The sequence below is a fragment of the Larus michahellis genome, chromosome 6 (genome assembly GCF_964199755.1).
Source record: "Larus michahellis chromosome 6, bLarMic1.1, whole genome shotgun sequence".
NCBI lineage: Eukaryota > Metazoa > Chordata > Aves > Charadriiformes > Laridae > Larus > Larus michahellis.
The window spans coordinates 39,975,681-40,001,099 of NC_133901.1; the positions used below are offsets into that span (position 1 = coordinate 39,975,681).

Consider the following 25,419-nt stretch of genomic DNA (forward strand, 5'->3'; position numbering starts at 1 on the left):
TATTGCCAGTAAGCCTTGTTTGAATAACAAGGGTAGCATCATGCAGTTATCCCTGCAGCTACCCTAACAACACCCCAACATTTTCAGCTTCTTGAAAACCACATTCGAACTAAATACCTAAACCTAAATACAGTTCAAGAATATCAACACCAATTACTACAGCTCAGATGTCAGCAGGTGTAAATCAGCAGGTCTGTTGGGACCCATGAAGGGATACAGAGTTACTTGAGCTAACTGAAATGTTCATATTTTATGTACAATTTAGGAATAATTTACAAACTATAGCAAGCGGAAGAAGACTTTGAGACCGAACTCCATTTTCATTATGACATACATCAGTATTTCTTGTTTCTCCTCTTTGTCCTACTCTTTTTTCATTATTTTTTTTAACTTGGACGACTAATAAACTAAGTTATGCTGAAACGTTTTCTGTCAGGTTTGTGTTGCATGCAGACTCATAGCAGCAGCAACGACTCAGAGTAATAGCACTTACGTGCAAGAACAAGTAAAATGCAAGCATTTGGTGGGTGAACAGTAATGAGAACAAAGAAAAAGCTAAATTATTTTGCAAAGTATATTGATGTGCTGAGGGAGCTGGTATGACAAAACAATTTCTTTGCAGTGCCCCACATAAAGCAAGGACCTCCTGGGATTCCTGCAGCTGTTTCAAGGTCTGCTACTGTTTCTGAGCAGTTTTCCACTTTCTGAAGGTTGTCATCATCAGTTTTTTAAAATGTGCAAACCACTAAATACAGTACCTGTGTCTTAGCTGGGTCACAAGAGACAAGAACCTGCCCATTACCCACTAAGATTCTGATTTATAGTTTGAGATTCAACACGTACATAACTCCTCTTCCTGCTCAAACACCCTGACCCTCGCTGGCACACGTACACCAATCGCGCTTACAAAAGGAGTCAGAAATCTGTTTGAATGAGGTTCAGAGAGCTGGATCCTGCAGTGTTTTGTAGAATTATTCATCGTATTTTAAAGAATTGCTTAGCTCTGTGTAGAGCCCACACTGTGAATTCCGACAATTTGTGCTGTGCTCTGTAGCTGACAGCAGTACAGCTGCAGTTACTTCCCCTTTTACTGTGTATATAAATCTAACCAAATAAGAACATTATTCAGAGCTGCAAGCACCACACGCAGTAAGGTGTAAAAACTAGGAAATTAAATGTGATATTTGGATGCAATATAACATAGTATACTTTCATTCTGATGTTACCTAGTCCTTAACAGGTAGATTTTCGACTTAACCCTGCATTCCTCTGGTACTGAAAATGCCCACCGACTTCCACGAATGTTTTCAATGTGAAAGACATGGAAGCTCAAAGCCCTTAGAAGGAGCTAATTCTGTTTCTCTTACTCAATATTAAAGGACTGTATTCTTTCTTGCACAAAACCTGCACTGAGCAGGCTGACTGAAGCTGAGCACTGACTGAAGCTTAGCCCACATTTCCAGTAGTGAGCTCCTAAACTTCCAACTTTTCAATTTAAATTTTTAGATAGTCAGTGTCACAAAGGTTAGATGTAAAAAAGATACCCACAAAAAAAAGATTCAACAGTAGCGTTAAGCCATTCCTTCTAATTTCATCTGGACGCTTCATGTTTACAAAACCCAGGTTTTTATGCACGTGTGAGCATTTCAGGCAGCTTTTTAATTTCCTTCAAAAGCAGGACAAAGTGCAACACAGACGTAGTGATATTAAAACTCTGATCTAGTCCTTTTCTACTACAGGTAACCAGGGTAGATTTTCTATGCTTATGGTCACAAACAGTCCAGGTCAGAGGAGAAGAACAGCTCTTGCAATAGAGCTCCTTCTTCTCCACTGTGTTAGATGCCATGGTTTCAGCATGCTTAATTTAAACAGACCATATTAAAAACTCTGGGCTTACACAGCGTTACACAACAAGTGCTCTTCTACTTACCTGAGAAGCAACCAGAGTTCAGGTTTCTGAGGTTGTTTTGCCAAGGCCACTATCACCCAGTGCATGAGTATCTCAGAGGGAACGCTTTCTTCTTCTTTCCGTCTTTGATGAAAGCTCTTTGGCTCATGGTGCCTGGGCCACCTCCAGCGTGTTAAAGATAACCACGTGGCCCACTTACACTCAGCTCTGGCAGGGGCTGGGCAAAGAACTGGTTGCTTTCCTCAGTTTTTATCAGGTCCTCAGATTTTCATTTTGCTAATGATGCAGAGAAGCATGATGAATATAGCAGTTCCAAGCTGCTCGCTGCATAATGAACTGCACCACTGTCTTCCTAGAAATACTGTCCTCTTCCTCACTAGATCACATCTTTTCTGGAGGGAGCAGACTCGCCTGCATCACCCAAGTCCATGTTAGAAGGGGAAAGAAGGTCACAGCCACACGTGAAGCTTTACAGGGCTGTGTTTGTGTAGGCCACCTGCAATTGGAACAAAAACAGCTACAAGAGGGCTCCGAAATATTTCACCAAGTCCTTCAGTTTTAATAACCAAGGTGATCTAGTCTGATATTGTTACTTGTTTGCAGAGGTCTATGCATTTCAGCAGTAGGTGAATTTTATGAATTCAGGAAAACAAATGATTTTTCAAGAAGCCTTCTATTAAAATGCAAAGTTTTTGTAAACTCCAAGCCTATTCACACATCCTCCTATTGAAAGAGATCCTACGAAAACGTTCAATTGCAAACATGTTTCCATTCACCTTTAGTTAAGCATCACTAAGCACAGTAATTGCACGTAGGCAAATTCAGGAGGAAAAGCAGATGGAAATTCCTAGCGGAGCTTTGCTTGTTACAAAAACATCAGATGGACATACAGCTCCCCTGGCTGCCAGCCCTCATGACAACAAATTGCTTATATTCTTGCCCTGTGGGACAAGGATCAAGAAAACACGGGCACGTATGGAGATCTTGCACATGGTATTTGGGTTTGACCCTCTTGGTAACAAATGGGTAATTTGTGAAAGCAAGACTACATTAGTGCTACATGGCTCTTACTAAGGAGTCATGCATTATTGTACGTAGGTGCATTAACATAGTAATTAATCATCCTCTCCTGGCTCCTTTATAACATTCATCACAGATACTCTATCCAGGGAACAGTATTCCCTCTAGGTAACGTTCTTCTGTTTTACATATCATATATCTTCAGAGAAAAATTCAGGGCATGATTATGTACTAGAAAAAGAAATACATAAATCCCAGGTTGTCAGAGAAACTTGTTTTTAAAACAAAAAGTTAATTCTGCCATTTCTCAGGCAATATCCAATTAAAGTAAGATATGAGTACAGGAGGATAATTACTTCAGCGTATCAGCAGCAGGATGGACAGAGTCACGATTTGTTTAGGGAGAGATGCTGCTTCTTTGAGCTCACCATTCTCCTATAAAATCTAGCTCAGAATCTCCCCCAGTCTACTTAATTAATAGGTAGGCAAAATTTCCATGTGATTTGATAGCGACTTTGAGAGACTCGTACTGTTAGTACTTGGCCCAGCAATAAGAAAGTACAAGTTAAAGTTAGCAAATCGTAAATTTTCAGTTATTCAAAACAATACGCATACAGAGGAATGAAAGAAGTAAAACATGTACTCTATCAATGATTCCATTATCCTGTCCCTGTAAAGAGAAGTGGCTCAATGGAGAATAAAAGCAAATATTAGATTGGTTCTATTCTTGATCTTAGCCAAAAGACTGCTATATCTAGTGCCAAGAAATTGAATTGAGGTTCATAGAAATCCTGGAAATTAGATACAAAAGACTTAAAAGGACATGTAGTCCATCTCCAGGGGACCTGTACTTTTTCCTGCCAACAAGAACTTCAAGAAGAGATATGAATTTATTTAACCCAGTAGTTCAAGACAGTCCCTTACCTGTGTATTACATTGTACAAGTAATGTAAACATAGATGTAACATTGCAGTATGCCATCAGTATAAAGTAAGAAAGCTTAGGATTTTCTCCCCTCTAAGTACTTTTTAGTTCAAGAATCTAAACTATGCATACCTGATGCCTAAGATAAAGCAATGTGGATAATTTAGAAGGCAGCTAAAACAAACTCCAAATCTCTCTAGATCTAAAGGATTCCTCACAGTCAGCATTCAGACCAGAACAATCCACTACGAATTCCCAAATTCAAGACAAGAGAGAAAAAGAACAGTGCTGACCACTGAGTGACTCTAAACCCCTCGGGACAGGAATTGACTTTCTAAGTCTTACACAGCCATGAGTACAATGGTGACAATGAGCAAACAAATAATTTAGCATAAGCTTAATGCATGTCTTTGGGTTCATTGAGAGCACATAGGAAAGCGGCATTTCACTGACTGAGAACTACATTCTTCAGGGGGACAAGTCCAGAGCACGCCAATTAATGTAGTAAGGAAAATTACCAGAAGGAATAACCCAAATTAAACAACAAAATATATTGTAATGGCAAACAAAGATAAAAGTTGTTAAATACAACTTTACATATGTTTATATTATTATAAAATATATATTAAACTTATATACGTGAGTATTGTTTTTATGCAATACGTATATATATATGTTCTTTCTTCAGACTGCCTTTGGAGCTCAGATTCCCATCTCCTCTATGTCTTTCCTAAAGATATAAACTACCATTAATCTTGACATGAACTGGAACCGTGACATTAATACGTGCATGAACTGGAATATTAAACTCCATGCAAAAGACAAGATATTTGTCTTTTGGGCAAACTGTCTCCAAATTTCATTTTGATAGTCAAAACTTAACTTTTTAGTTTGAACTATTGTTCATTCTGTTGGCAGACCAAAGAATGTAGAAAGGCCCAACTGTGTAAAGTAAAAGCCTGAAACTAGTATTACATCTTAATAACACAGCAAAGCCTGTGAAAAAAAATAATAATTCACTGATTCCATTGTCCTTGCCCTTTTGCCCCCAAATGGGAACATCATTTCTTTCAGAGATTTCATATTTTACTTCTTTCATGTCTTCGTTGTGAAGCTCTATTGATTATTTTTTGCCACCTTCTCCATATGATGTTAACCAGCTTTTAGAATAATATATAACAATTTAGGGCAGTAAGTGAAAAAATACATCCAGCTGAAATTACAAAGGGATTTTCAATAGAGAGACTATAATTACCCAAGACACAAGTTGGCTTGTGTATCAGAGCTTACGAAACCATCTTTTGAAAAAAAAAAAAAAATAAAAAAAATGCCCTGTGACTTTCATGCCAGCCTAGATCTGAGTGCAACTTTAAGCTTGTCATTATTTCCAGCTTAAATTGACTGTATTTTTTTCTTTGTACATGTGTGAACAGTTTGCTTGTTGGACTACACAAACAGCTTCCAAGGTTTCTCGATATTTCTTTACTTATTTAATATCGACTGGCAAGCCTGAATTAAAGGGACATAACATAATGTTTAAGTGATGTCTTAGAGCAGGATCACAACTATAGCAACAATACCTGGAGAGTCTGTATGGCAAGCGTATCCCCACTCTACAGAGCAGGGTCTATTCAAGAGAGTGAAATTTGTCACTGTGCAGCCTGGCAAAAAAAAATGCTAAAGTGCCCCTGCCATGAGAACCAGGTAATAAAATTGGGGTAGATGGCACACGTGTCTTCTCCTCGTGTACTTGGAATCCCAGAGTACAAATCCCACTGAGTGGATGTGCACACTCAGGAAGAATGTGTCCATATAGTCTCTTTAAATATCTAAGCGTAAAGGTTATTCTGTGATCACTAGGCAATATGGTTAAAATTACGATGAAGCTGTTTGCTATTGCCCTTCCTCTTTTCTTCCCTGACTTATTTGAGGTTATGGACTCATCTTGGCAGAGTACATTAAAATAAAAGGGTATATAACTCAGTAATCAGTCCTGGGAGCACTTTCCTTCCTGGATTCTGAATTTGAAATATCTGCTGTGCAAGCAGATGTTTATAGAGAACTGCAAGGAGGAGTTAATGTCCATATTCACTCCAAAAAGATTATGTAGTTGCATGTAAAAAATGAATTTGCAGAGCTCTAGAGAGCTTAAGTATATTACTTCTAGTAAAAATAAAAATCATTGAGGAGAGGACCTGAGGCCAGCACATATATTTGTGCTAAGAATATCACTAACTGCACACCAGCTCTGCCTGTGATGTCATAAGGAACATTTGTGGATTCGTTCTAGAATTGGGGTCAAATGCTTCCATAAGGTCTTTATTAAAATACATTATTGACTTAGTTGAGGCAGAATCTAAAATTAGCCTCTTGGGGAGTGAAAGTCTAATTAGTCTAACCCAGTCTAATCCATTCTTGGAACTCCAAATTCAAAGGAAGACAAAGATGGGGCACAGCTCCCAGACATACTCTGTTGATACTTGTGACTGTTGAGTTATGAAGAGCAATGGCGTATTTTGGTCCACAGGGAGCAGAGTTACCCACATGCTGACCCTAGGAAATTTAGAAGCAGAATGAAAGCCTCGGTGCAACGTTTGACAATGTTCCTCGAGCATGAGCTTATGCTTTTCTCATTTACTTGAAGAGAAATTTGAAGGAAGATGACAGAAGTTAATGGAGTTTCATTATTATAAAGCAATGTAAATGAATCATCCTCCTTGTTTTAATATCTGTGAACAGTCTTCCTCTTCCTCGCAAACGAAACATACGAGATTCTGCTCAAGTTTTAATGCTGTTTGGCATCCGTGCGTACACTGCCAGGGATGTTCAGAACCACTTACATTAAGAGCAGATATTATTTTTACTCTAAAGAAGGGAACATATCCTTATTGATATTCAGCAAGTGGTGCGTTGTTGCAACCAAGCTATAATTTACTCACTTGTCTGACTGGATTACATTACTCCGTGCATTTTGTGGTTTCATCTGTGAAAAATTGAACTTTGGTTCTACTGTTGTCATTTCCCATAATTCTTTAAAAACAATCTGTGGCAAAAGGAGAAAAAATAGCTCCAATAGAAACTGCTTCTGGGGATGGCATTTGAAAGGACGTTATTTAGAGTTAATGAATTAGACTGAGAAGTTTGTCATATTCTTTACATGAGCTGTGAGTCAGACTTTTGTATACAAGTATTTTTTCCATTTGTGTACTTTGTAAAGGCCACGACTTCCTTTGTTCCCTGGGAACCCTGCAGTGAAAGCATTTGTCTTCAGAAGTACACGGCTTTGTTGGGCTGCACGAGTAATATTTCTAGTTGCTGTCCTCAACCTTTGGGTTTGCTCAGGAGCAGCCGTGCACCCGCCCGTTGTCATCCCTGGGCAGGGCTCCCCTCACTCAGCCTGGCAGCCACCTGAGCAGGACGGCAGCTCCCCAATTCACAGCAAAATCCAGTAGGGGTCCAGCCTACACAAGGATGGTAGGACCGAGCCATTACTTATTCATTAAATTAGCAATGAGAACTTGAATGCAGGGAAAACGTTCAGTCCCAAAAAACGGAGGATCGTGGATGCTCTTTCAACTGTGATTCCTTCCTCTTATGTAAATTTTGAAACTCCCTTTGATGAAAAGATCAAGCTCCAAAACCAGATTTATCTTCAAAAGATGATTATAGGCTTTCCTACATAAAACTGACCTTAAAGTTTTATCTCCTGGGTCTATCAGGCACAATCTAATTTTTCTCCTACCTTTTGCTTTTACACTATCACACAGACTACGCATTACTTTTTGGTAACTACCTTTTCCATGTTACCCAAGCCAACGAAGACATTACTCTTGATAAATGACTATTTAAATTTTAACTGCCTCTGCCACGTTTTAAAGTATAAACTGTAACTGGATGTTTTATATACATATGAGCAAAATATTTTTTCTCATAGCCACAGTGAAAAGTTGTTTTGTTGAAAATATAGAGAAATTGAATGCAATCCAAATAAAGCATTTTTTAAGTTGAACTCAGCCATGTAAATTTTTGATGCCAAAAAAGAACTAAAAATTAGAGGCTGCAAGTAGAGAATTATAATGGAAACCATTTTTCCAGTCTTACCTACACCTTTTGCTGCTATTCATGAATCCCATTATTGTTCGTATAATAATGGTAATCATATTTATTTCTGTATCAGGCAAAAAATTCTCTGTATGATTTCATCTGATGTTAATAAAATGTAAATCATTACACTAAGTTGATAATATTTATCTGCTTATGGAAAAAACGGACTCAATCTTCTTTCTCCCCATCCTATATAATTTATAGAAAAAAAATAATCAGAAACCAATTTTTAGCCAAGCATTCATCAGAGTACGTATTGTTAACAGGTGTTGTGTATTTCATTTACATTCCAACACTGTGTGCATGGGAAAACTGTAATACTGCTCCTAGGAACAAGTAGCATAATTAAAATTCTTTGCGAGTTTGATTTCCTGGGTATTTTCTTCCTTTAAAATAACTACATTGTAAACAAGAGCCCATTTCTTAGATTTGATCTATGGGTTGTACAGCTTATACTTCAGGTTCAAAATGGTGATTTAGACAATAATGCATAACAGCTGAATAGTTATTTATAATAGCACAGCACCTGCGGCAGATTGTCAGCTGAAAAAGCAAATCTAAATGCTTTCAAATTCTCTTGTGTATTATAATAGGAGTAGTAGTGGCCACTATAGATACAATAGTTAGGCAAGTAATCTAACTTTTGTTTCTGATTGCATGCCATTTTCTCAATTTTATTCCTTTAAGACTGAAAATGTTCATACTTAGTGTCAGTCCATATGCATTTTAAAAAGTTCAGGCACAATTTAGCTTTTTGTTAATTATGGGTGTGTGTGAATAAAATTAAATATTAAATAGAATATAAAACTCTTTTCTCACAATTTCAAGATTTCCCAGACTTTCGTACATGCCTAATTAACACAACTTTGGGGTGAGGTTTTTTTCATCTTGATTAATGTTGCTGAGCTCTCTGGAAAAAACAGATCTGAAATTTTAAAACTATAAAGACATTTTTCTCACCTCAGAATGTAGCAGGATTTTCCTATGAGCCTTTTAGCAGCGGCTCACGTTTAAAATTCTGAAACTGTGCATATGCAGTTTCCTTTTATATTTGGTTCCCTCCTGGATTCAAAAGGGCATTGATCATTTGTATGATGATGTGATAACTCTGCAGTGATCTGAAACACATGTTAGGAAGAAATGTAACAGCTTGTTGCAGCAGCTCCAGGACCATAGGCAAACTGTCAGCGTGCTGATGTAACCTCCACCCACAACATGAAGTCCGTTTAGATGCACAGTCCACCGAGCAACGTTCAGATTTCCACCAGAAGAACAACTGGTAGGTGAACGTACAAGGACCATTCCCAACATGCAAGCACTCTAAACCCATTAGAATTTTCTAGGCAAGACAGAGTTTTAACTTCTTTTGTCTGTTAAATATCTATAAAAGTACCTATTTACCTTCTGAATGTTATGAGGCATAAGATTGGTAATGTGCTTTGAGATCTTCAGGGGCAAGGTGACAGGCAGTGTAAGTACAATGGTGCACTTCTATCAGAACAAGCAAAATCATCTTAGCTTCTAGTAACGCTAAAAACATAAGCAGAAGTAGAATCTGTCTCCAGATGAAAGAAAAATAGTTTTCAAGGAGCTAATTGCTGTAGAATACAAACAATAGAAAAAGAAAAGACAGACATGACTGGCTTTTAATAGAAATAGCTGTAATGGAGGCTAGAAGCAATCCACTTGCTCTGGGGTGATGGGATGATGTCATTGCCAATTAGCACAAGTACTTTGTTTTATAACATCCATCTATTCGATGTATGACCTGTTTTAGTGTACAGCTACAAAATCATCTTTGGAGTGCTTCCACCGGAGCCAAGGGAGTTACTCCAGGAATTAGCTTGGCCAGTGAAGTAGTTCATACGCGATAGAAATACTCACAGAAACTTAGTCGGAAAAGAGTAATAGAGAGAGATTCATTCTTGCCATAAATCTTCTTGGCTTTGTGCTAATGTTATTTATCCACTGGAGATAGGGAGGACATTATATAATGTATGTATATTGTGTAATACGGGATAGCGGCTTTGCAATGTAAACTGTCCATTAGTAATGCAAAGCAACTTATTTTCATCTGCCAGATCATTACTGCAAATTTTTCTCCTGGGTTTTGACATGTTATAAATCTTGATGAAGTCAACATTTGTTCTTTTTATCCTTCGCTTCTGTTTGATTCACTCCATTTAAAATGCATATAAGCACACTGTAAGACCACTGAGCTTGATGTGATTTCAGTTGGACAACGTTTCCACTTCTAAATAGCTGATACCCCACATCTCAGCCCAGTTGAGCTGGGAGAGAGTCAGACGCGCCCCTGAGCATCCCTCACTCCACAGTGCCTGTACCACCGTAAGAATCAAAGGTTTTAAATGGGTTGAAGCCCAGCTTGAGAAAGCCAAGAGGAGCTGTAGCTGCGGCACAGTGGCCCTACAGCCACCCCACAGCAGGGTGCCAGGGAACAAGGTGTAACAGCTCCTCCAGCATCCCCCTCCCCAGCAGTGACCAGCATCCCTCTAGAGCGGCACACGCTACTCAAGTGCGTTGGCAGAGATACATGATAAAGCAGCTTTTGGCTGTTTGGAGGGCAGCTGACTCAGGGTCTGACTCACATCCCGTTCAGCCTCCCATCCTTCAGTTGCGTGAGCACTTCTTGGCATTGCTTTTGTAAATGTAACAGTAAATGATTGCTAGCAGTACATTCGGCCCCTTGCCAGCCAATGACACCAAACCAAATGTGACCGCTTTTACCAACTCACAGAACTGACATCTCAAACAAGTTGCTATATGGTAAGTTTGTAGATACAGGTTCACCTGGATTTTATTTCATATGGCTATAATATTTATTTCACATCCTCTCCATTTGCCAATGAAGAAAAGGTGGAATGAAAGAAGTGGCAGGCTGCAATTCACTCTGGAATGATTTCAGGTTTGGTGAGAATACCTGGGCTTATTCCTAACCCTTTGCCTATAATGTCCATACAGTACAGAATGACATACTCATCTGGGCTCCTGCCTTGGCCAGCTGCTTCTCATCAGTAAACCTGCAGCAGCATCCACATTGTTGCACCCAACTCCCTACCTAGAAGGGCAATTCTACATCAAGGGAGTAGCTTTGCATTCCAATGCCAGGATTATTTGCAAGCTCGATATTATTCTGACTACCTTATAGGATAACGACGTTGAAAGAAAGAAATGGGCTTGTAGGGCATCTGTCCTATTCCACTTCCCACTGAAGATCCACAAAGACAGCCACTGCCAGCTCTTCCACACAATTATGCTTTATCTGTAGCTTAATGTTTTCTTTATTTAGCTGTTAGTGTAGCCTCTATCACCGAACGTTCCAAGCAGGTGGATGAGAGCAGGAGCCTGGTGCCGCAGTTGGTACTTCAGCTAAATGAGTTGCATGTTATCACAAGGTCCACGATGTCTGTGCCTGGTGTCTCATCATCATCCATAGGTCTCATGCCATAGTTTCACTGAATAGTCAAAGCTGAACCCACTGGCACCTCAAGACAGTTAGAAGGGCAACATTTGTATATCCTTGGAGTTGAGAAAGCTGTAACAAAATCACTCCAATACACACAACAGGCTGGTTATGGCAGAATGATCGTAAAAATGAAAATAAAGACTTTCATTTCCAGCTCTTAACTTTGCCTCTCGCACATTTTTGTGGTTTTGGTCAAGCCACTAACAGAGTTTTAAAAAGCGATTTCGATATAAAAATAGGCAGCCAGGATTTTCAGAGCATCAAGGCGTTATTGTAACTTAGACCTCAGAGCGTTTCTAAAAATCACTGAAGGGGTGTATCTCAACCTTTCACGCAAACTTAAATTTTCTTTCAAGATTGCTCTCTGCTTCCTTCAAATTCTTGATTTCATTATGGAGTAATTGCATACACTTTCTAGAAATCTTCTCAGTTTACAAGGACCTACTAAAAATTACTTCATTCATATTTATAAACCACAAGTAAAGCTGTAAAGCTTTTTTCCTACAGTAAGAATTACTCTTTTAGCATTGCTTATATATATTTGTAGGAGGTATTTATTGGATTTAGTAATCCCTACTCTGTGGGAAGCCTGCAAAAATTAAGATTTAGCTGACATTCATTTACCCAGGAAATCCTGATTAGTGGAATCTTACATAAGAAATATATAAAAGTAATGCAGTTCTGTATTCTCTTTAGGAATAGGCTCTGGGGATCTGGATTTTCCCTCTTTGGACAAGCACCTCCAGGGAATTTCAACACAGGAATTGGTAGATGTTGCTTCTTTCTTTCTTTGTCTTCCATTCCCATAAGCCATCTCTACTTTTCTATGACTACCAAAAAGCTGGCAAGGGGACATCCTTTATTTTTAAATCATACTTAGCTCCTTAAACAGTTCACTGACTAATAATTACAGGTCAATAAGATAAAAGCATAAAGCACACTTTCTGCATGCTTTTCGTCTGAGGTGAGTTCGCAAACACTTCATACCATACATGAATACTACAATTTGCCAGATAACCAAATGTAGAGTCATTGGTAACTCAGCTGACTTTCCCTTGCTGCAGTTAGCAAGGATTATAAAAGCTTGTTTATGAATTCCAGCAACGCCTGTGCGTTATGACACATTTTAAGATTAAGGTCAGGGTTAGTCTGTGGTCCAGTTCTGTTCACTCTGGCTTCTGGACAGGCGCAGCAGAGCTGCCCTGGGTACAGGGGTATCAGTGCCTTAAACAACGGCTTCCCTCTGCTGCAGCAAGGATGCTGCCTTGCTCCTTCTTGCAAACATGCGGACATGGAGCAGTCCCTGTTTTGTGCTTTTCTAGTTATCAGCACCACTCCTTTTTGGCAGGAACAAGTGATACACCACAGCAGAACAGCCAGCAGCCACGACCGGTTGCCAAACCTTTCGTGTAGCTAACAAGAATGTAATTTTTGGCTTCAGGCTACAGAAGATGATGAAGCCACCCCTTTGCATCTCCCCCCTCACTCTGGCAGGCAGGAAATACCTTTCCTCTGCCACATCTATTAGGGAAGGTTTGATGAATGATGACCCTGTACTATCCTGTATTTACATCAAAGTGGCAGAACCATATTGACTTGTTATCCTATACCATTTGATGGTAGTCACTGCACCACTGAATCCCCTATCTTATGTGTGACTGTTTTGAGCTTGACAAGCTGCCTGACAGCAAACTGACACCTGATATTCTGATACCCTTATTCACTTTTTATAGATTAAAGCAATATAAGCCCATAGGTCATATTTGACTATTGGAGATAAATAGTTTATTAGCAACAATCCATCATATTTCAAAGTATTGGGCAACAGGCAGAGAAACTCTTAAAAGATGCTATAATTATAAGGCTGAGTAATTTCTTTATATTTATTTTAACAGTATGTATTTTAAAGTGCCCTCTGGGAGCAAAAAGATGTTTGTAGAGATAAAGCTGTAGGGAGTAGTACATTCATGCCAACACGTGTAGCTGAACCACCAATTTTGTTTTATTAATTTAGTTGCTGGATTTGTTCCTGATATCTACAGCTGTATTATCCCCTCACAGAGGTGGATGAGTGGGCGGAATGAGGTTGATTACAATTGATTTAGTAACCAAAGAGTAATTTTTTCCATTGTTTGTTCAGCACATTGCTAAACATGTGGCTTAATTACAGTTGCCTTGTGTTCTTTTCAGTCTGGTATTGCTTATTTTACTGAGACACTGATTTATGCAAAATATTAATTGAAATAGAAAACAGACTTACTGTGAGAGCTGACATCCATGAAAACATTAGTTACTCATATTTTGCGCCGAGCCTATTGGACTTCTCAGGGGAATCGGTGTTTACAGTTCAATTTGGAACAACATGGGCTCCCTCCTTCCAGAAAGGGTTGTAGTGCGTGTACCACATCCTGGAGGACAGGTCAGAAGAACTTCAGTTTTTCCAACAGCCGCAGAGGGAAATCCTCAGAGTTCTTCAGTCAAAGTCTCAAAAATGTGCTGAGGTAGCTGTTCCGTTTCAGTGTGATTGCAATAATTGTATGCAAATGTCTCATTAAAAGCAATTCAACTTTATATGGCTATAAATAAGCTACTATGTTGTTGTAATGTGTTTCCAGGCCATTAAGTAGTTTAATAAAGATTCATGGATTCTCTCAATAGGTTGGGTAATCAAAAAACCCACCAACCCACCCCCCAAAAATCAAGGAGCTATATGTTGAGAGATCTTGTTTTCTTTTCAGAGTCATCTTTGTAATTAATCTGTTTGGAATAAATGGTTTACTGAATATAAATAGAAAATAATGTTCAGTCGCAGAACTCATAACTCAATATATCCAGGAGGAATGTTCTTGTATCTCATTTCCTATTCAGGATTTTAATTCAATCCATTGAATTTTGCTGTCTCTTTTTCATAAACCAAAACTAATATACAATCAACTTTATAACCAGATAGTGAGAATGTAGAATTAAACGGTTTTGCAGAGAGACACATAAAATCCTTCCAAATATTTTTAGGACAGAGTATGAAATTTTGTAACCTTCACTACCCACTAATAGGATTCAGATATCCACTGTGAAATGATCCAAATATTTCCTGGGTAACAGCCTTTACAGTTATAATATTAACATTTAAAAAAAAAAAAAAACAACATAGGTAAGGCACATATCTCTACACTGCAATACAGAGATAGTCATAGAAACCAAGAGTAGACAATGAGGGGAAAGCAAAGTGAGCCACAGTATCAAAGCCAGCAGAAACAGCAGAGAGAAGGGTTCGGATACCACCACCAAAACCGCATCCAAGACTCTGGCAAGAATAGGAAACATAGAGCAAATCCAAAACAGAATTTAAAGTTTGGCTATGAGGAGGTGGGGTCCAGATACACAATTTCTCTGTGGCATCATTAGGCAACTGAAATGCGTGTACACGACAGTACACACTGCAGGCATGTTATTGCCTCCTGCATTCCCCTCCGCCTGGCCTAGGCCTCACCAAGATGATTTTCTTTTGCTTGGTACTTAAAACTAAGATAGGAAAATTAACAGATTGCCTAATAAGAACACTAGCCATTGTGTGAGGCCATAAAAGGGTGTTTTGCCTTAGTTTAGCCTCCAAAAATTCTCAAGGATTCAGAAACAGAAGAAAGTACAGCTAGACTCAAAGGAGAAAAAGAGGAGAGGGAAGGCAGGAAGGAGGAGAAGAGTTGAAGTTTCGGTGACTTTTTAACTTCAGTAAGAAAGGACAAGATGATATTACAAGGTTGTGGAGGCATCAAGAGGAAAAAAGGGAAGAGAGGTGGTGGGGCACAGAAGATATGGTTATTCTGGTCCCTGAAGTTGGCTAAAACAGGACACGGACACTGTAAGTGCAAGGTACTATTAGACACATGGTAACTCTTAAATGGCAACCACTGTGCACGCTGTCTGGTTTGCTTCTGCTGCCTTTCACTCCAAGCTGTCATGCAAACAAACCAGAGACAATTATTTCAAATCCCAAATGCTTTCAGTGGCAATTTCAGGAGGTGTAACATACCCTGCACTGGTGCCTGTAGATGGGCACAGTGCAGGTTGTAAAGTGAGGCAGCAGGAGCACCTGCTACAGCCCCTAACTCACCACTAATTCACCACTCCGGGTTGTCCCCTACAGATTCCTGAGCTGTTCCCTTCCATGTCCAGCCAACAGAAGAACAACTACATTTTCCCAACACTCCTGAGAAATCTGGAAGCCTGTATTGGAGCATACCAGTTCTTGCCTTCTCTGTGAAGGGCTGACTGCAGCTGCAGTGTTTACACAGCTCACAACCGGGTCTTGTACCCTGGAAAGGGAGGAAAATGAAGGGCGTAGAGTTGCAGATCTACTCAAGTACTACCCATTTGGAAGTCAGCTCAGAACAGGTGCCAGGCACAGGGGGACAAGCCACCAGGTCTACAAACAAGGCATTTTCTCCTCCCTGAGGAAGTTCTAAGCCAAAGAGGTAAACCTGAGCAATTCCCAAGCTGGGCAGCTCCTAATGAAGTTCACGGGCAGCACTGACGAGCAAGGTCTGGTTTTGTGAACCTTTGAATACTGTTTTCAAAACCTCTTCAGCTATTGGAGACTTCCCAGTGTTAATGTCTTGCATCCTTCAATGGTTTGTAGCAGCCTATTAAACACGGTCTTACTATGATACACCCCTAAACCTTTCCTCCTCTTGGAATGAAATCACAGCATGAGGCAAGATGTGATTCAGTGATACAACATACATAGTGACAATTTTCCAGAATGCAATTAGAGGAGAAAAAAAATCCAAACCCATCACAGTCACCCTCACATAGTAGCTTAGAAACCTGAACCAACAGAATAAAAAAAAAACCAAACCCAAAAAACAACACACACAGAAAGAAAGAGAAATAACTCCAAAATGAATTGTTAATTCAAGATTGCAATATAATCTGTATAAAATATTTAAACTGTTTTTCTATTTATTCCTGAACCTATAGTGATTAAAATGCAGCCATAATACACTGTGTTGCTCTTTTTTTTAATCACAAATGCAATTTTAAGCAAGTAGACAAACTCTGGGAAATTAAAGTGAATATTTATGTCCATATAAACTTCTTAATGGCAACATTCTTGCTGTGAGCACAGCAGCTGAAGAGGGTGGATTAAATTATTTTGGCCAGATCCTGTTACTATTGTTTTCGTTGGCAAAATTCCCACTGACTTAATGGAAGCTGGATTAGATCCTGACTTGAATAAAGTACAATTCTCAGATGCATCTATAACATAATCGCTGATATTTCATGCATATACTCTAGTTTTCATGTCTGTTTTCCCTCTGTGAGTTTTATTAATGCTCTGAAAACACTAATCAGGTAAACTATATACCAGTGATTAAAGGCGTGCAGTCTTGTGTTTCCAGGATTTAGGAAAATTTGTGTTTTACTCATATTTGGACTCAGAAACCACAGGCTGAATGATATCCAGCCTCTTGAGTACAGAGCTTCAAACCTTGGTATGTTTAGCTCCTCCTCCTGCAGGCTTTGCAATGCATATGAATAGCATTTATTTAAAAGGCTAGGGAATTACAATGTATTTGGCAGTCAGCAGATGCTGTTGGTATGATATTTTCTTTCTCTTTCTACCATTTCCATCATTCAGGAGTACTCAGAGCACCCTGGATAAGCTAGGAAGCTCTTGGGCTTCTTTCCTTCTGTCTTGAATTATGATCTCATAGAGAAGAGAACAAGATGACAAGGCTATTCTCTGAGCTTCCAGAAATTTTAAGAGGGCACATTAATGTACAAAGGACACTGCTTCATCAAAGGTCTTGTATTAGAAGTGGTAATTCCATCTCCCTAGACAGCGTGCTTCAATAACTGCAGTTCTTCAGGCAGATACTGCTCAGCTTCCTATCGAATTTGGAACAGCCACTGGCTGTCACACCAGTAGTTCCACTTTAGAAGGACCTTGTCCTGGCACACACATCTGACTTTGCTGTTCTCAGCAAGCCACTTTTAAAGATCACTAAGAGCGTGCTCTGTAACAGTTTCATGTACCAGAGAGGTACAGACATGAAGTCTGAGGCCTACCTACCTGACTTCAGATGTAGATACAGCTCCAAGAAAAAGAGAAGAGCCCTGGAAGGAGGCTCAGTCAGAACACCAAAGTTCAAGCTGTCCTTTAAGATATCTTGTTCCTAGAAAAAAATATAAGCTGAAGTGGTGAGCCTGAGAGGTTCCCAGGACCATCAGAGCTAACGGGAATTAGTAACTGTGTACTCCATATGCTCTGGATCAGGCTCTGGTTTGGCATACAGAGAGGGGAGTGGGTTTTCTAAACAAGTACTCCAACTCTGTGGAGATTTATCTGTGATTACTAGTGGCCCATCTTTGTTTCAGTTTGGGAAAGCAACGTTACTCTAAAATGACAGTGTAATTTCCTATGCAGAGGCTGTTCTGTATGACTCATCTATGTATTGTATTCCAAGATGTAAGTATGAATCATGGATAACTGATAGAAAAATGCAAATGAATCCATTAAACTTTATTTTTTTATTATGCTTTACACAGAGCAACTTTTTTTTTTTTTTCTCCTGACTGTGAAACTTACTGGAAATAAATTGGATCAAATCCAATTGAGAAATCTTTGCATTATATAAAGCCGCAGGGTTTTTTGTTGTTGTTTCAATGGGGCCAGGGATGAGGCGGTGGTTGTTAGTGCGGTTATTTTGTTGCACTAAGCATACAGCTGAAGCTTTATGGCAAATGTCATTAGCAGCAACGTAGTTAGGAAGGTTTTTTGTTTGTTTGTTTTAAATGCAATAAAAGGGATAAAAAACTGACTGTAGGGCTATAGGTAAGAATTTAAATACAGTAATTCCAGGGTTAATACCTAGCATCTAATGAATAAGTACATATTTGAGAAATTCACTGCAGACCTGTTTTAAAGGGAATGACCTGCTGTAGCAGGTTAACCCTACAGCATAAGGGAGTAATTTAGTAATAAGAATGGAGAAGTCACTTATGGTGAGGAACCTTTGAGAGGAGCAGATTGTGAGCACCAGCAACACTGAGGCGGTGCTCGGGCACCGAGTGCAGGAATGAGCCGGCAAAGAACCGGGTATTCTCTGCCCGATGCTGTTATTGACAGTGCCTGGAGACCCGCGGGGAGAGAAGCCAGGGACTCACAGCCCTGTGACTGGTCTTGGGACCATCTTTTCAGTCTCCAGGGACGCCTGCGAGGAAAAGGATGGTCATATCTAAAGAAGGACATGTGGTGTGACTGGAACAATTAAGCTAACCCACTGATTTCTCTACTGGACTGTGCCAGCTCTTCCACAGAACAGGGAAGATGTGAAATTCCAAAAACTGCATATATCCATGATTGAAGCGTTTTGGTATCCAAATCTATCTAGTCCCTGCACTGTCATTTGGTCTTAAACTGTGACACCAGCATCAACTATGCAATTAGGACTGCTTTGAAGTTTAAGGAGGGCAGAACTAAACCCGTGAGTCTAATTAAAGCTACCAGATTAACAATATTAGATACAGAAACAAAGACCTCCTAACTTCCAGTGCTGGAATTTTACCGTAGTTTTATCTTGTCTCAGAGCTTTTTTCCATTACAGAGAACCAAATTAAAGTGCATGGGGTTTTGATATATTATTTTCTGTATGCTGCTGCTTTTCCTATTTTAAGACCATAACACTGATTCAGAAGAAAAGGGACTATTATGCCTGGCATAATGACCAAAACTCAAAATACCTTTTCCTGGAGTCCCTGGGGCACCAGGACATTTATTCCTTTGATGAAATTAAACTGACAATGCCAGCTTAATATTCTTCTATAAAGAGATTAGGATAGCTTGTATTTAACTGTATTTTGGGATTCAGCAAACGTCCAACCTGTCCAAACCTCTGCTTTCTGGAAGGACTATTGCTAGGTCTGATTCCTTATAAGTAGAGCAATTTTATAAGGTAGTTGCCAAAGTAAAAACACATAAAAATGCAACGCTAGCTCTAATATTTACTTTATGCTTTTTGAGACATGATGTCCTGAAGTGAAAAAAAAAATGTAAACTTCATAAATCTCAAAATCTATAATTAAGAACAACACCTGACGAGATTATTTTTTTCCAGCTGACAAATAAATGTCACTTTTAAAGGAGTCTTCCACAGAGTGCTAAAAACAAGCAAAGGGGCAAAAAATTGCTCTGTCTTCGTTGGTAGACACCAGGGAGAGGTTTTTGATAAGTACTTACAATGACTGCGCCGTTGACTTGGCGCACACATCAAAAGCCTGACAGACTTGATTCATGTTTCTGTGCAATACAAACAATGACACGGAGGCCGGATCCGAGCAGCTCTCAGAGAGTAATTGAAGGTAGCGCAAACAGATCCTAAAGAACAAACGACGCAGTTCTGCTCTTAATAAAAAGAATTGCAAGCTAGACATGCACATTGCTATTTCATGTTTTCCTTCAGTTATTTATTTAATTTTAAAAAGCCCTTTTTGCCTTGGGGCAGGGACTTCCAGGGGCTAACCAGTACAGGGACTTGGTAAAAAGCACCGATTTCTTGTAGCTGGTGGGGCATTTTTGCACTAACCGGTATAAGTTTACCGAGGTGATCTGCCTCCTGTTGCTACAGAAGTGAAAACGCCTTTGCAAATGAATACACGTTGACCCTGTACACTTACAGGCAATGTAACTGGAATGTGTCTTGCTTGATTAGATATAGCTGCAGTGGCTCTCCATAGCCATTTCTGGATTTGGAGTACTGTTCTAAATAATACAGTACAAGCAGTTCTGTTTTTAAATACAATATTCTTTTCACCGGTACCAAGGCAAATGAATAGGAAATTACCAGCATCATAGCAAATTACACTAGGTCAATACATAATGCTTTCGTTTTCCAGATGTCTGAATTCAAGTCATTTCCTCTAAAGATGTTCATATGTCTTCCAAATTAATAATGCATTTTCTTGTTACATCTTATGGAAAACTATGCTGGTGTATCATTCATAGCAAAGCCAGAGGCAATACACATTTAAAACCAAGAAACTTGGGAGCATGTATATTGGGAGAAGCTTGATAGAAAGATAGAAGGGAGGATACAGAAGGTTAGAAGGATTAAAAATAATCTTATTTATTTATTTATTCAAAATTCTTTTCCTTTGGTCACTAAAGCATGATTAGTTCTGTGTTCGCTTCCAACATGCCTGATCTCAATAGTTGTTTAGGTCAACTATTGTCCACAGATACTTGGGGAAGGTGGGGGGAAAAGGGAGTCTTATTTGAAACAGAAGATATTTATAAGGTTAAGTGCTCTGAATGCAGCACTGGTTAGGGATCTAAAACTCTAACTTCCTTGAAGTTTGACACATCTTAAAGTGGGCATTAAAGTAATTTTTAAAGTGAAAGAAGAAAGAAATCAAAGGCTTATAAAAATGTTCTGTTTAAGCTGTCTTTTCACAATAAAGGTGTGGGTTTTTATTAAACATGCTAAGTGTTGTAGAAAAGTTTCCTTTGACTAGAAAACGCAGCCCAGGGCTGCATTTAGAAAGATGAGGTTACATATTTTGAATCTCTGCTAGCTTACATCATCATTTAAAGCCAAGAAAAATTAGTTTCAAATTTTTATTGAAATCAAAATTTTATGCAGGTGTTTTCTGTTCCTTTAGGAAATTTTATGCTCATTTTCCCTGAAAATTAGTTTAAGCAAGTCCCTGATTTGAGAGCTCCAGCATTTTAATCTGCGAAGAAGTCGGACAGCCCATCCAGGAAAGAACAGCAATAATCACATCTGGAGGCAAACAAAGCATAAATCACTGTGCTGGCAACCCGCCAAGACAGTAGGGGACAAGTGTAAAAAATATTACTGAAATGGCAGCACAATATTCTAACCACATGCTGTTAACAAGACAAAACAAGGTTGAACATTATTTCTATTGTCACAGATCACTGCATATCAGAAGAAAAGAAGAGTGGGGACTTGCAAACTGAGGGTCAAATTCAATTGTGAAGTAACAGGGAGCAAGTCCTTTGAGAGACAACAGGAAAGTAGCACTTCTGTACATCAAAAACCACACTTAACCCACAGGTATTCCAGTTGGGAAGGGTTAAGTATTCAGTAGTCGGTATTTCCAGTAAGTGCATTAATATTATATTCCTGAGTTAAAATACAACCACACAAGTTCGAAGCAAATCAGGCTGGAATGGTAGAGGGCACTTGGAATGCTACACACACTGGTGACAGTTTAGTTTGTCATCAAAAAGCAAATATAACTGCATGAGAGGAATGCCAAAGCACTTCATTATGTAAAGATTTACATGATGCATAAAAACATTATCAACTAATGCTTAAATATAAGCAAGACACTCCAGTGCAGCTCAAGGCTCCATTATTTTAGACATTGGTCAGAAATAAAAGGGGTAACCTTTGCCAAAAAAAGTATGTTTTAAGATATAATTTTGTAAAGAATAATTAAATTATCATGCAAGTAAATTCCCCAATAATAACCCTGCAATCTACAATATCCAATGCAATCTGACATGATATCCATCACTACCCTCATATAAAAAAAGTGCCTATGATTGCAGGCAGACAGAAAAGTGCTGACTTTCTGAAAGGGAAAAGACCTCAAGTACATGGCATAGAAGACAAGCAAGAAGACAAGCAATGTATTATAGGTCTTGCAAGACTCACTCCATGTTTCAAGCCTGATGAAATGAAGCTGAATTTTTGTTTAGAACCTATTTACAAGGTTCTAAACTACTTTAGTTACAGACACTAAACACAGCTAATAGAAATCAGTAATTTGATGAGCTTTCCACTTAGGGATGGAATTCTGAAAGAATTTATAACTGACACCAACTGTAATAAACTGGAATTGCAACTAAATACTGAAATTATGCTTCAAGAGCAGTTACCATTTCTTTAGATTCCTATGAAGGCCAAGTAAGCCACGAATTCTAATTCATCAGAAATGGGTACCTTTGGTACATGGTTAAAGAGAAAAGGAGCTTTCTAAAAATGCCAAGAAAATGATTAGGCAACATGCAATGTCAGAAAGAATATGGAGACTTGAAATATTATTGTATGAATAATTGCTATCAAAATGGCCTATTTCCATCACAAAGCAAATGTAAGACTAATGCTAGACTAGATGACCTTTGAAGGTCCCTTCCAACCCAACACATTCTATGATTCTATGACCACATAAAGGTAGCTCTATGGAAACAGGCAGTTCTGGTTGCACTTCAAGTCAGCTGGATGCAAGCTGGTTCCAGGCAGCTGTGCCAGCTTGGTACCAGGGCCATGGAGAGGAAGGCCATCTGCGATTCCCAGGCTGATGTTTGCTTTGGGCATCAGCTTGGGCGATGGGAGAGCACACACTGGGCTACCTACACTTGGCCATTTTAATACATTCTGAGATGACCAGCAGAGAGGTTCCCACGTGTGTACCCTGTCCTAGAAAAAAAAAAACTCATTTACAGCACGTTTCTGTGAAGGTGGTAAAGCTTAATATGAGACTCCCTAAGTTCAGAGAAGCAGAAAGGGCAGACTTACAGACAGCATTAAACAACCAACTAACACAAGTGCCAGGCCTCCAGATATGGTTGCTGCCTCCTGATACCACAAAATAGATTTAAAATCAATTAGCATAAATGGATTCAAACTGGGAGGAGATTAATTTTGTGCCATTACCTTACCACCTAAAACCTCAGAACTACTTGGATGATACTAGTTTCCTGAACACAATCTTTTACTAAGGGTTTGTGCACGCTTTTGCTATTTCTTGCCAGGGTCAATAATCTGTTTGGAAATTATTCTGCCTGTAAAGCAAGAAAGCACTGCTACGTGATAGCTTTCAGTTTGGTGACCCCCTTGAGCTTGATACTACACTTTGAACAATAGCACACAATACAAAAAGTGAACAGATTTTCTTTTTCCTTAGCATGGAAAACATATATTGATACCCAAGGGCTAACCGTCACTGTAAAGCAGATCCCTCTATGCTATAGATCCCACAAATCTAGTTTCTGTAGAAGGAAACCACTGTACAACACTCTGGAGGAGGTCTAAGAGGAAGAGACAGAAGATTCAGAAACAAATCAGAAAGACGGGGGGGGGAAAAAAAAAAGCTTAAGAAGTTTGATGAAACAGGATGAAAGCCCGATTGATGAGAGACATTACCTCTATTCCTGCCAGCTTAAAGAAATTTGCTGGAGCACAAAGTACATATAAGTTGGCAAAGGAAGCATGCAGTTAACTGCCTGATGAGAAAGGGAGGCAGAGCATTCATCCTTTCTTCTGTTAGCCAATAGTTAGCAGTGGTGCGACTTATTTAATCTCACGTTTTTTCTGAGAGCAGGTAAAATTGAATGGACTTATGTTCTGTCCTGCTGCCCTGCACTTGTGGGGCAGCACTAATGGGGTACCGTCACTGCTTGGGGCACCTGACTTTCTGCACTCATGCTGGAGGGCTAGTTTCTCTAGGGTCCTTATGGTTTTCCAGCAAATAGGATAGAAGTTGCAATAAATTGCTCTGAACTGCCATATGTGTGTTCCCGATTCCAGATTTACCAACTCAAGATAGCTGTATGAAGCAGACCGTGCAAATTCGGCTCTAAATATCAACCTTCTTCCAAACGTTTCCATTCCTGCCCTCTTTCTTTGAATTGCATCACAGTGCTATGAGCATATTATTTTGTGTCACATAAAACCAAAACACTGCGTTAAAACATTTTCATTACCAACTGCCTCTTAAAAGATTATTTTGGAAATCCATTTTGATTTTCCAATACTTTGTCCCTTCCTAGTTCTGTCATATTCCTCTCTCCCTACCACAGCTTTTTAAGTCTGCTCCCACTCACTTCTAATTCTTTGTCTCACAGACGTTTGTCCGTGAGGTAGAGAATAAGGGATTATTCACCAGAACGCAGTGGCCCCCACCCATACTCTTTAGAGCAAGTTAAGAAAGATGGTAAGAAACTGCTTTCCCTTAACACACAGTCACAGTTCAAAATGAAAAATAAAAACCGCCTATAAATCAAAAGAACTGTTTAGGCAAATGTAATATGGAAGGCTGGCTGGAAAGCACGTTTTCTTGTTTGCAGGCTTTATTTGCTTGTTTATTTATTTTAACTCAGCTGGGGATGAAACTCATACACATAAGGAGCTCCTCACACTGGAGGAAGCTCAGCAAAGCAGATACTAGTGTCAGTTCTGTAACTGCTGCCGGCAGCAGGAAGCTGGTGTGCCTGTTTCCTAGTCCAAGCAGCACACCCAGAACCTGTGCACCTCCACAGAGGCATGAGCGTGTTGGGCTGCAAAGTTTGGAGAGTGCTCCAGAGCTGGGGATCTGGATATGTCTCAAAGCCAGGCAATCCTGGATTGGGGAACACTCATCCTCCCATCAGTGGAAACTATTGCTGAGGAGCCTTCAACACGATGAGGAGCACAGCAGGCTTGACTCATCTTCCTTCTGCCCTCATCTTACACCCAAAAGAATAGGTGAGCACCAATTTGCTGTCACCAAGATATGGTACAACAGGAAGAACCTGTGCTTACCCTTTTCTCTGCTTTGTATGTCTAGAATTGTCCTCTGAGCGTTTCACCTGGTGGAATATCCGACCATGCTGCCAATACTGGAATATGTTCATCAATCATAAAAAATAAACCTGGTTACAAACTCAGCTACACACGACAACACCACCAAACTAATTAGATTCTTGATAGAAATTTGCCATATTCTATCACTTTGCTTTGCTTTCAATACCTGATTCTGATCTTATGCCAGTTTTGCACTGGCACAACTCGTTTGACTTCAGTGGAGCTAATGCTGATTTGTAGCAGCAGGCAATCAGAATAAGGCTCTTATTTTTCCTTGGCAATGTGTCCCTAGGGAAAGCTTGTCCATCTCCAGCAGCTGTTACTTTGCTACATCTGTCTAACTTTCCTTTTTAATGTCCATTTTTTCAAGTTTTTTTTAT

At 39.3% G+C, this 25,419-nt stretch overlaps 1 long non-coding RNA gene across 1 annotated transcript in view; it reads right to left on the bottom strand.

The window, feature by feature from the left end:
* Window positions 1–1,952: 1,952 nt before the first annotated feature.
* Window positions 1,953–25,419, bottom strand: part of LOC141744851 (uncharacterized) — a 79,843-nt gene continuing 56,376 nt past the window's right edge. The window contains exons 2-4 of the long non-coding RNA XR_012587603.1: window positions 13,705–13,852; window positions 8,918–9,075; window positions 1,953–2,405 (exon numbers count right to left, since the gene is read on the bottom strand). This is a non-coding gene — a long non-coding RNA (uncharacterized LOC141744851). The remainder of the gene's footprint in view (window positions 2,406–8,917; window positions 9,076–13,704; window positions 13,853–25,419) is intronic.